General features: G+C 38.3%; 1 protein-coding gene and 1 non-coding gene across 4 annotated transcripts in view; one reads left to right on the top strand and one right to left on the bottom strand.

The window, feature by feature from the left end:
* The window catches only part of AR (androgen receptor), a 264781-nt gene that overhangs the window by 43662 nt on the left and 207666 nt on the right, over positions 1-13453 (bottom strand). The window lies entirely within an intron of this gene.
* On the top strand, positions 1977-2052 carry TRNAA-CGC (transfer RNA alanine (anticodon CGC)). Its single transcript has one exon. It is a non-coding gene; the product is annotated as a tRNA-Ala (tRNA).

Below are 13453 nucleotides of genomic sequence, written 5' to 3'. Positions count from 1 at the left end.
AAGGATGAACAATTCAGGTCCTTATGATATCTCCTCTATCAGGACTACTGACTGTTTTTTGTTTTGTTTTGTTTTAACGAAGATGCTTTATATACCTTTACCAAAAACCCAAGAACACCTATGAGAAAATGAGCAATGGTAAAAATTGTCACTCCTTTAGCATGACACTGCAGAGACTTGGGCTCAGGTAATGTTTCTGCCTCCCAACTCCTGTAATTATGCATAGGATCATATTGCAACCAATAACATGTTATTTTTCAAAATGTAAGTACAATTTCTATACAAGAGAACTCCATGGGTTTACCAGTTGTTTTTTTAAATTGCTAGTGATCAAAATCCTTATCTTGCAGGTTATAAAAATCAAGAGATAAGACCCATTCTTTGTGAAGTGAATCACAGCAACTGAAAGAAAGTCTTTTGAAGTTACAACAAGAAAAATGATCGTACATACCTGGAGTTGTCACAGATACATAGAAACACACATACAAGCACACACATATCTTCAGGATCACAGCTGCTCAAAGAAAGACATGGAGGTTCATTCAATAACTTATTTTATTCAATACTTTGCCTGTTTTTTACTAACATAGGCCTGGCACATAGTAGGCCCTCATTAAAATTCGACTGACTGAATGAATGTACAAGTAGAACAGAGAGATCCATAAGCACAAAGAGCCACCCACAGAGACAGACAGAAAGCTTCTCATGCTTGTGGCCTTGCCCCAGCAGGAGCTCAAGCATCCCTTTACTCCTCCCCTTTCTGTCTCCAAGTCCCTGGTTGTTTTTCTCTCATTTACTGCTGTGCTTTCTTTAGTTTATAGGATAGACTGGGATGCTAGGGAAGATTCTTTTAGCTGAGCAGGATGGTCTGTGGCATAGAAAAAAGAGAAATTGAAGAGCAATGGTTGTATGATAGCAGGGGAAAACCCCAAAAATTTAGCTGCAGCTTGGCTTTCCTCTTCCTTCATTTAGCCCAAAATACATAAACTAAGCACAGAAAACACTGATTATAGTAGGTTATTTTATGTAGAAGAGTCAGTAGTAACCAGGTCTGCAAAAGTTTCCTTTCCTTTCCCTTACCTTCCTTCCTTCCTCCCTCTCTCCCTCCTCTCATTCCCTTTGTCAAAGGCCTCCTATATTGCTGGGCTCGAAGCAACTGTTAAAAATCATTCTAGTCCACCCTTGCATTCCAAGAATGAGTTCTAGAGATGTAGTGAGTTGCCTGAAGAACAATGAGTTGAAGGCCCCTAAAGGGAAAAAAATTAGTACCATGTAATAGGCACCTACCACTAATGAGGCTTGTGTTAGGAGTTTAAATATGCCACATAAATGAAGCACCTCGGTAGTACTTTGAGGTAGATACTATTATAACTTTCCCTTACCATAGAAGAAGATAAGTCTCCTAGGCCAGTAATATTTCTACCATAATACAGAATTCCATGAGTATAAATAAAATTTGCTAACAGCTTTTTCTCTGCTGCAAACCAAGGACTGTAATGGCTGCACGGAAAGCATGGTGCTACAGGCGCCATTCAGCTGATGAGTGTCAACTCCTAGAGTATAGGCCCTGTATCCAATTGCAGTGAGTTAAATTCCAGTGCTATGAATATTTTAGAACTGGGCACCCTTACGGTAATGGTGCTGCTTCAATCCTCAAGCCTAGTTCATTACATTGATTGGTGAAATAAGGTCAAGTTATTTGAAGGGATTAAGAAATACATTTTGGTAGTTAGAAAACATTCATGAGAATGTAAAGTACAGCAAGTTAGGAATACTTGACTTCTTTCAGGACTCTACATCCAAAGGAAAATATTGGCTACTAGACCACAGTTTGCCAAGACATGGTAGTACGGCCAGTGGAATCAGGCTCTTAGAGGATTTCCAGATTCCACTTTTGAAAGGTAATCATCCTGTGAATGAGGGAAGGTACAGTGGGGGAAAAATGAAATTGCCTTTTTTAAAATTTGGAACTCAAGGCCCTGGCTGGTTGGCTCAGTGGTAGAGCATCGGCCTCGCATGCAGGAGTCCTGGGTTCAATTCCCAGCCAGGGCACACAGGAGAAGCGCCCATCTGCTTCTCCACCCCTCCCCCTCTCCTTCCTCTCTGTCTCTCTCTTCCCCTCCTGCAGCCGAGGCTCCATTGGAGCAAAGATGGCCCGGGCACTGAGGATGGCTCTGTGGCCTCTGCTTCAGGCGCTAGGATGGCTCTAGATGCGACAGAGCAATGCTCCAGAGGGGCAGAGCATCGCCCCCTGGTGGGCATGCCGGATGGATCCTGGTCGGGCGCATGCAGGAGTCTGTCTGACTGCCTCCCTGTTTCCAGCTTCGGGAAAAAAAAATTGGAACTCAGATCATTTCCTAGTTATGGTTCATACCTTGTACCAGAGTGCTTTTTGGCCTAAACCAAGGTGACCTAAAACTCAGATATATCTTATTATTTATCCAGAAATAAGTGCAAAACCAAGTATGACAAATGTCATTGCATATTAACATTTACTTGGCCTCTCTCTTTTTTTTTTTTGTATTTTTCTGAAGCTGGAAATGGGGAGAGACAGTCAGACAGACTCCCGCATGTGCCCGACCGGGATCCACCTGGCACGCCCACCAGCGGCGATGCTCTGCCCACCAGGGGGTGATGCTCTGCCCCTCTGGGGCGTTGCTCTGCCGCAACCAGAGCCACTCTAGCACCTGGGGCAGAGGCCAAGGAGCCATCCCCAGCGCCCGGGCCATCTTTCCTCCAGTGGAGCCTTGGCTGTGGGAGGGGAAGAGAGAGACAGAGAAGAAGGAGGGGGGGATGGAGAAGCAAATGGGCGCTTCTCCTATGTGCCCTGGCCGGGAATCGAACCCGGATCCCCTGCACGCCAGGCCGATGCTCTACCACTGAGCCAACCGACCAGGGCCTACTTGGCCTCTCTTATGAGCCAAATATAGTACTAGGATTTTTTAAATCATATTTTTCAATTACAGATTACATTCAATGTTATTTTCTATTATTTTCAGGTGTACAGCATCAAAGTATTCTACCCAGTATTTCCAGTACCCACCTGGCATCATACATAGTTATTACAATATTATTGACTCTATTTCTTATGCTGTACTTTACATTCTCATGAATGTTTTCTAACTACCAAAATGTATTTCCTAATCTCTTGACCTTTTCCATCCAGTCCCTAAACTTCCTTCCCTATAGAAACCATTAGTCTGTTCTCTGTATCTATAAGTCTGTTTGTATTTTGTTTCTTCACTTTGTTCTTTAGATATCATATATAAGGGAAATCTATGGTATTTTTCTTTGAGTAAATTACTTCATTTAATCTGGCATAATACTGTCTAAATATACCCATGCTGTCATAAATGGTAATACTTCATTCTTTGTTATTGCTAACTAATATTCCACTGTGAAAATGTACCACAGCTTTTTTTATCCACTCATCTACTGATGAACACTTGGGTTGCTTCCATATCTTAGCTATTATAAATAATGATGCAATGAACATAGGGGTGAATATATTCTTTCAAATTGGTGTTTTGGGTTTCTTCAGTTAAATCCCTAGAAATAGTATAACTGTGTCATAAAATATTTCCATTTTTAATTTGTTTAGGACCCTCCATACTGTTTTCTATCATGACTTCATGAATCTGCATTCCCAACAATCCTGCATGAGAGTTCCCATTTCTCCATACCTTCATCAAAAGTTGTTTATTAATTTATTTATTTAGAAAATAAATTTAATAGGGTGACATTGATCAATAGCTTTCAGGTGAACATCTCTATAGCATTTGAACTTGTTGATTGTGTTGTGTGTCCATCACCCAAAGTCAAATCATTTTCCCTCACCATATATTTGTTCCTCTTTACACCCTTACCTCTCCTCCCTTCCCCCTGGTAACCACTTTACTTTTATTTGTGTCCATGAGTCTTTGTTTTATAGCCTACCTTTGTGGGACATATATTTGGTCCATTTTACTCCACTCAGCCCTGGAAACCACTTCACTTTTATATACCCATGACTCTCAGTTTTATCTCCCACCCATGCATGAAATCATATAGTTCTTAGCTTTTTCTGATTTAATTGTTTTACTTAGTATAATGTTCTCTAGGTCCATCCATGTTGTTGTAAGTGGAAATATGTCATAATTTATTATTTCTCAGTAGTATTCCATTGAATATATGTACAACATCTTCTCTATCCAATACTCTATTGAGGGACACTATGGGTGTTTCCATGTCTTGGCAACTGTGAGTAATGCTGCAATGAACATGGGGGTGCATGTGTCTTTACATATCAATGTGTTCAAGTTTTTGGGATAGATACCCAGTAGGAGAATTGCTGGGTGATATGGTAATTCTATTCTTAATATTTTGAGGAAGCATCATATTTTCCTCCATACTGGTTTACTAGTTTGCATTCCAACCAGCAGTGAATGAGGGTTCTTTTCCTCCACAGTCTCCTCCTCAACACCTGTTTTTACTTCTCTTGTTGATAATTCACTGGGGAACAATTTCTTTTTCATTTTCTGTTGCATGAGGTTTTAGAACTGTTTCTATATATTTCTGCATCGCTGATTCCAAATCTGAAATCCGTTTTTTGGTGCATGCTCTATTTTTTATGCAATTTTAATTTATTTTTATTAAAGTTAATGGCATGCATTGGTTTCTAAACTGGAGTTAAAGGGCAACAGCTCTTGGATTGAACATAACCACAGGCAATTAATGTTTTAAAAACATCACTTTTACATAATTTTAGTTGTTTTTAAATGTAAAAAATTATTATCTGATAAAAACACCCTCTTATTTTGTTCTAAGATTGAATCATGGCTTCTTCAAGTAAGCGTAAATGTAAGAATAGTCCTGACACCTTCTGTAACATATGTGGCTGTTACACACTTCAACCTCAAAGGCACAATATTTCATCATTTGTGACACATGCATATATTACCTATTTTCAAGTTCCCCTTGGCAATCAAGACAAGAATTGGGCTCCTCATATTGTGTGTCATAATTGTGAGGAAATGCTTCGTGACTGGACAAAAGAAAAATGCAAAGGAATGCCTTTTGGTATTCCCATGGTTTGGCATGAACCTAAGGACCACATCAGTGACTGTTATTTCTGTCTGATCCATACAAAGGGCATCGACAAAAAAACCTGGCATATGATCGCATATCCTAACATTCTTTCAGCAATACGACCTATCCCACACTCGGAGACACTCCCGGTTCCAGTTTTCAATGGTTTTATTTCTTCTAAGGACAAAGAAAGGGAACATGGTGATCAAGTGTATTTTGATAAGATGCATGAGGAAATGAGTGTAGAATCTGAAGCGTCTTCTTCTGATGCCAAGCAGTCATTAACACCTCAGCAGTTTAGCCAACCGAATTGAATGACTTAGTAAGAATGACATAAAAATTGTTCTCGACATTCTGAAGTATGAGGAGCATAACTGAGTCATTTGTGTGGATCTTAAAATGGTAAATTTCCTGCTAGGAAAACAGAGAGGTTTCACGAAGTATCCTTACTTTCTGTGTTTGTGGGACAGCCGAGCTTGGGAGAAACACTGGACACAGAAGGAGTGGCCAAAATGTGAAGCTCTGGAAGTAGGGATGCAAAATATTGTGAATGAACCTGTAGTTAATCAAGACAGGATCATTTTCCCCCAACTTCACATCAAACTTGGCTTAATGAAGCAGTTTGTTCAGGCTTTGAATAGAGAAAGTGAATGCTTTCAACATATTATTTTTGCTTTTTCTGCCTTGTCTTTCGAGAAGATAAAAGCAGGTGTATTTGATGGACCTCAAATTTGAACCCTCATATGTGACGAAGAATTTGCCAGGAAGTTGAACAAGGAGGAGAAAGCAGCATGGCAGTCTTTTGTGGCAGTTACAAAGATCTTCCTTTGCAACAAAAAAAGCAGAAAACTATGAACTTCTGGTTCAAAGGATGGTGTTGGCTTTCCGTGACATTAGATGTAATATGAGTGTTAAGATTCACTTCCTGACTCATGAGAGTGACATCAGAGAAATGGCTCTGTGAGGAGCGTGACTGACAAATCTCCCCAAAAATTCAACAAGATCTTCAACTAGAGACAGAAAAATCAATCCTTGGAGCCTCCAGAAGTTCCACACTAAACACAAAGGTATGATTGAGCGAAAAATTGACTAAATATATAATCAACCCCGAAGGAAATAAGACGAAGGAAGAAACACTCTGCCTTCCTCACTAACTTAAATAAAGGCTGCTTTCACTGGGAACTGAGAGTATAGGAACTGAGGCGGGCATAGGGTGTGAATAGTACCAGGCTGCAGCAGAAACATCCGAACCAGGCTGTGGCACGGACATCGAAGCCGAGGAAAAACTGTGCTTGTGGCAACCCAGTCAACACAAGCTAACACTCGTGTCAAATCCAAACAAAGAAGGCAATTGGGGCAGCCATTGGCCCCGATCTCCTGGTCAGCAAGCGCAGATAGGGGGTGAGAGATTCCTCCTAGAGTCCTGAGAGTGGGCGCCCGTGTTACCAGACAGAGGGGCAAAGTCAGAGATCTTTGTGTGGGCTGAAACCGGAGTTTCAGGGTCGCCCCTATGCCCTGAAGAGCGGCACACAGGGAGCGCAAGGGAGCAAAATTCCCTATGCTTGAACTTCTCTCAGTGGGCCAGCTGCCGCCTAACCCAGGGAGAGAGGCAGCCGGTTTGATATCCTGGTCGGAGAGCGCAGATAGTGGGCGAGAGATTCCCCCAGGAGTGGGCGCCCATGTTCTGGACAGAGGGGCAGAGTCAAAGGCATTTGTGTGGGCCGAAACCAGAGTCTCGGGGTCACCCCTGCACCCTGAAGAGCAACGTGTGAACTTGAGGTTCCCTACACTCAAACTTCTCCCGGCGAGTGGGATGCCTCACCCAGCCATACAATCTAACAGACCCATGAAGGATTAGCTTAACCCACAGTCCGCTCGCCTCCCAACTGACCTATGCGATCCTAACTGACAAAATCTCTCTAGGCAGAGGCAGCAGCAACCCCATAGCTGGATTATCAGGTTACTAATTCAGGAAGGAAAGACTAGGATAGAGGTTCCGGGAAAATAGATTATCTCATTGTCGGAGCCTATAAATGCTAATGAGCCTCGACTGCCAATGAGACTGAAGCCCAATATATGACATCGCTATAGAGACTTATCAACTACAAATCTCTACCTAAATGTGCCACAGGGGCAGAACATGAGGTACAGAGTCACTGACCAGGAAGAGGGAGAGAAAAGAAAAAGCAAGAAGATAACCTCTCAAAATCAAGAATAATCCACAGACTTTATAACCTATCCCATTTTATTATATTTTTTCATTTGTTTCTCTTATCTTCTTGTCTTGATTATTTTCTTCCTCTTCCAATTTGGTGGTTTAATTCTCTGCCGGTCTTACTCTCTCCTCTCCTTGAACTACACTACCCATAAGTGTTACACCTCCCATTATCTTTCCTTTCTTCTTCCTTTCTCTCTAAGAGGGTTGCATTCCAAAACCCTAAACTCTCTCTCTCTCTCCTTTTGTTCTTTTTGTGTGTGTGTGTTTTCCTCTTTCTTTTTTTTCCTCCCTCTGTATTAGTTTCTTCTTTTCTCCTTTACTTTTCCTCTCATTCAATCCTCAATCACAAATTATTTTATTTGGGACTCAAATTATTCTTTATGGTGCTTTAGGGTTTTTTTTTACTTCACTTTTTAAACTCACTAGCAGTGCTCCCAACCCTGGCTCTCCATTTTATCTAGTTTTTGCTCCACTAAATACAATAGAAATTTAAATTTTTTTTCCCTTTTTCCTGTTTCCCTCTTATTCCTCTCATTATATCCCTTATAACCATCACCTAAAAGCAAATCAATTTTTTTAAATCATTTTATTTTTGACCAAAATTTTTTCCTTTTCTGCATTTTGTGGGTCCATACCCACTTTTTTGCCCCTTTACCACTTCTCCCCAACTCAGGCCCTCCATTATAGGTAGATTTTGGTCTATTTATCACAATATAATTCACAGTTCACCACAAGATTTTCTCAAGAAGGAGGGAGAGGAGAGGAGAAAAAAAAAGGGAATAATAATTTTTAAATTTTTTTTATTTTTATTTTTTTAACTTTTTGTTCTTTATTAATTCTCATTAGTACTATCAACACAACCACCCTAAGATACCATTAAGGAAAAGGAAATCGAATATCATGGATACAAAAGAAAGAGAGGTAGCACAGATAGATGAGGAAAAATCTATGGAGAAAAAATTTAATATATTGGAAAACTTGAAGCTAAATGACAGAGAATTTAAAATAGAAATCCTAAAAATACTCAGAGATAAACAAGAAAACACAGAAAGGCAATTTAGAGAGCTCAGAAAACAACTCAACAAACACAAAGAATATATTAACAAGGAAATTGAAACTATAAAAAAATCAGCCTGACCAGGCGGTGGCACAGTGGATAGGGCATTGGACTGGGATGTGGAGGAGCCAGGTTCGAGACCCAGAGGTTGCCACCTTGAGCACAGTCTCATCTGGTTTGAGCAAAACTCACCAGCTTGGACCCAAGGTCGCTGGCTCAAGCAGGGGTTACTCAGTCTGCTGAATGCTTGCAGTCAAGGCACGTATGAGAAAGCAATCAATGAACAACTAAGGTGTTGCAATAAAAAACTGATGACTGATGTTTTTCATCTCTCTCTGTTCCTGTTTCTCTGTCCCTGTCTATTCCTCTCTCAGATTCTCTCTCTGTCTTTGTAAAAAAAATAAAAGAAAACAAAAAACAAATCAAACAGAGATGAAAAACTCAGTTCACGAGCTGACAAACGAGGTAACAAGCTTAGCTAATAGAACAGGCCAGATAGAAGGTAGGATTAGTGAAATAGAAGACAAGCAACTTGAGGAACAATAGAGAAAAGAAAAAGACTCAAAAATTAAAAAAAAATGAGAAAGCCCTACAGGAATTGTCTGACTCCATAAAAAAGAATAACAAGAATAATAGGTATATCAGAGGAAGAAGAGAGAGAAAATGGAATGGAGAATATATTCAAACAAATAATAAATGAGAACTTCCCAAGCCTGTGGAAAGAACTAAAGCCTCAAATTCAAGAAGCAAGCAGAACTCTGAATTTTCTTTACCCCAACAAATCTACTCCAAGGCACATCATAATGAAATTGGCACAAACCAATGACAAAGAAAAAATTCACAAGGCAGCCAGGGAAAAGAAGAATAAAACATATAAGGGAAGGCCCATTAGATTATCATCAGATTTCTCAACAGAAACTCTACAAGGTAGAAGAGTGTGGACCCCAATATTTAAAGTCCTGAAAGAGAGGAACTTTCATCCTAGAATACTATACCCATCAAAGCTATCCTTCAAATACGAAAGGGAAATAAAAACATTCACAGATACAGAAAAGATGAAGGAATTTATCATCAGAAAACCCCCACTCCTGGAATTACTAAAGGCGGTTTTCCAACCAGAGACAAAGAACAAAACAAAACAAAACCACAAGTAAAAGCTTCACCAAGAACACAATAAAACCAAATTTAAACTGTGACAACAAAAAAAGGGGGGGGAGAGGATGGAGATTAACAGTAGCAAAGGACGATGGAGTGCAAAAGGACTCACAAGATAGTGCACTACAATGAGCAGGGTAGGAACACTTTTTATTACGTAATGGTAACCACCCTTGAGAAAACCACCACAGAAGCACATGAATTAAAAAAGATAGCAACAGAGGAAAGGTGTATGGCATACAACCAAACAAAAACAAAGCATAGAAAAACAAAGGAGAAGAATCAAACAAGACACAAAATTAACAGAAAGCAATGTATAAAATAGCAATAGGAAACCCACAAGTGTCAATGATTACACTAAATGTAAACGGATTAAATTCACCAATAAAAAGGCACAGAGTAGCAGAATGGATTAAAAAAGAAAATCCAACTGTATGCTGCCTACAAGAAACTCATCTAAGCAACAAGGATAAAAACAAATTCAAAGTGAAAGGCTGGAAAACAATATTCCAAGCAAATAATATCCAAAAAAAAAGCAGGCGTAACAATATTCACATCTGATAATGCTGACTACAAGACAGCAAAAGTACTCAGAGACAAAAATGGTCATTTCATAATGATTAAGGGGACGCTAAATCAAGATGACATAACAATTGTTAATATATATGCACCAAACCAAGGAGCACCAAAATATATAAGACAGCTACTTATTGACCTTAAAACAAAAACTGACAAAAATACAATCATACTTGGAGACCTCAATATGCTGCTGATGGCTCTAGATCGGTCATCCAAACAGAGAATCAATAAATATATATTAGCCTTAAACAAAATAATAGAGCACCTGGATACAATAGACATCTACAGGACATTTCATCCCAAAGTGACTGAGTATACATTTTTCTCCAGTGCACATGGATCATTCTCAAGAATTGACCATATGTTGGGCCACAAAAATAACATCAGCAAATTCAGAAAAATTGAAGTTGTACCAAGCATATTTTCTGATCATGAAGCCTTGAAACTAGAATTCAACTCCCAAAAAGGAGAAAAAAACCCCCACAAAATTGTGGAAACTAAACAACATACTTTTAAAAAATGAATGGGTCAAAGAAGAAATAAGCACAGAGATCAAAAGATATATACAGACAAATGAAAATGACAATATGACATATCAGAATCTATGGGATGCAGCAAAAGCAGTGATAAGAGGGAAGTTTGTATCACTTCAGGCATATATGAACAAACAAGAGAGAACCCAAGTGAACCAATTAACTTCACACCTTAAGGAACTGGAAAAAGAAGAACAAAGACAACCCAAAACCAGTTGAAGAAAGGAGATAATAAAAATCAGAGCAGAAATAAATGAAACAGAGAACAGAAAAACTACAGAAAAAATTAATACAATAGAACAAGGAGCTGGTTCTTTGAAAAGATTAACAAAATTGACAAACCCTTGGCAAAACTTACCAAGGAAAAGAGAAAGGAATCATATAAACAAAATCCAAAATGAAAGAGGAGAAATCACCACGGATATCATAGAATAATATGAAAAACTTTATCCCACTAAATTCAACAATCTAGAAGAAAATGATAAATTCCTAGAACAATACAACCTTCCTAGACTGAGTCATGAAGAAGCAGAAGGCCTAACCAGACCAATTAGAAGGGAAGAAATAAAAAAAAAAAACTATTGAAAACCTCCCCAAAAATAGTCTAGGCCCAGACGGTTATACTAGTTAATTCTATCAAACATTGAAAGAAGATTTGGTTCCTATTCTACTCAGTCTTCCAAAAAATTGAAGAAGAAGCAATACTTCCAAAAACATTTTATGAGGCCAATGTAACCCTTATACCGAAACCGGGCAAGGATGGCACATAAAAAGAAAACTACAGACCAATATCTCTAATGAATACAGATGCTAAAATACTAAACAAAATACTAGCAAATCGAATACAACAACATATTAATAAAATAATACATCATGATCAAGTGGGATTCATCCCAGAATCTCAAGGATGGTTCAACATACGTAAAATGGTTAACGTAATACACCATATCAACAAAACAAAGAACAAAAACCACATGATCTTATCAACAGATGCAGAAAAGGATTCTATAAAATACAACACAATTTTATGTTTAAGACTCTCAACAAAATGGGTATAGAAGAAAAATATCTCAACATGATAAAGGCCATATATGATAAACCATCAGCTAACATCATATTAAATGGCACAAAACTGAAGGCTTTCTCCCTTAAATCAGAAACCAGAGAGGGTTGTCCACTCTCTCCACTCTTATTTAATGTGGTGCTAGAGGTTCTAGCTAGAGCAATCAGACAAGACAAAGAAATAAAAGGCATCCATATCGGAAAAGAAAAAGTAAAGGTATCATTTTTTGCAGATGATATGATCCTATATATCGAAAACCCCAAAGAATCTACAAAAAGACTACTAGAAACAATAATCCAATACACTAAGGTTGCAGGATACAAAATTAACATACAAAAGTCCATAGCCTTTCTATATGCCAGCAATGAAACAATTGGGAACAAACTCTAAAAAATAATCCCCTTCACAATTGTTACAAAAAAAAATACCTAGGAATAAACATAAGAAAGAATATAAAGGACCTATATAATGAAAACTACAAAGCATTGTTAAGGGAAATTTAAAAAGATACAATGAGATGGAAGAATATTCCTTGTTCTTGGATAGGAAGAATAAATACAATCAAGATGGCCATTCACCCAAAGCAATATACAAATTTAATGCAATTCTCATCAAAATTCCAATGACATTTTTTAAAGAAATGGAACAAAAAATCATCAGATGTATATGGAACTATAAAAAACCCCGAATAGCCAAAGCAATCCTAAAGAAAAAGAATGAAGCTGGGGCCATTACAATACCTGACTTCAAACTATATTATAGAGCCATGACAATCAAAACAGCATGGTATTGGCAGAAAAATAGACACTCAGACCAATGGAACAGAATAGAAAGTCCAGAAATAAAACCACATATAGATGGTCAAATAATTTTTGATGAAGGGGCCAACAACACACAATGGAGAAAAGAAAGCCTCTTCAACAAATGGTGCTGGGAGAACTGGAAAGCCACATGCAAAAGAATGAAATTCGACTACAGTTTGTCCCCTTTTACTAAAATTAATTCAAAATGGATCAAAGACCTAAATGTAAGACTTGAAACAGAAAAGTAAATAGATGAAGACATAGGTTCTAAACTCATGGACCTTGGTTTTAAAGAGCATTTTATGAATTTGACTCCAAAGGCAAGGGAAGTGAAGACAAAAATAAATGAATGGGACTACAACAGACTAAGAAGTTTTTGCTCAGCAAGAGAAACTGACAACAAAATAAACAGACAGCCAACTAAATGGGAAATGATATTTTCAAACAGCAGCTCAGATAAGGGCCTAATATCCAAAATATACAAAGAACTCATAAAACTCAACAACAAGCAAACTAATAAAAAATCAAATAAAAAACAATCCTATAAAAAATGGGAAGAGGACATGAACAGACACTTCTCCAAGGAAGAAATACAAATGGCCAACAGATATATGAAAAGACGCTCATCTTCATTAGTTATTAGAGAAATTCAAATCAAACTGCAATGAGATACCACCTCACACCTGTTAGATTAGCTATTATTAACAAGACAGATAATAACAAATGTTGGAGAGACTGTGGAGAAAAAGGAACCCTCATTCACTGTTGGTGGTAATGTAAAGTACTACAACCATTATGGAAGAAAGTATGGTGGTTCCTCAAAAAACTGAAAATAGAACTACCTTATGATCCAGCAATCCCTCTACTGGGTATATACCCCCAAAACTCAGAAACTTTGATACGTAAAGACACATGCAGCCCCATGTTCATTGCAGCATTGTTCACCGTGGCCAATACATGAAAACAACCAAAAAGCCC

The sequence above is a fragment of the Saccopteryx bilineata genome, chromosome X (genome assembly GCF_036850765.1).
Source record: "Saccopteryx bilineata isolate mSacBil1 chromosome X, mSacBil1_pri_phased_curated, whole genome shotgun sequence".
Classification (NCBI taxonomy): Eukaryota; Metazoa; Chordata; class Mammalia; order Chiroptera; family Emballonuridae; genus Saccopteryx; species Saccopteryx bilineata.
This window is presented reverse-complemented; position numbering and strand designations above follow the sequence as displayed.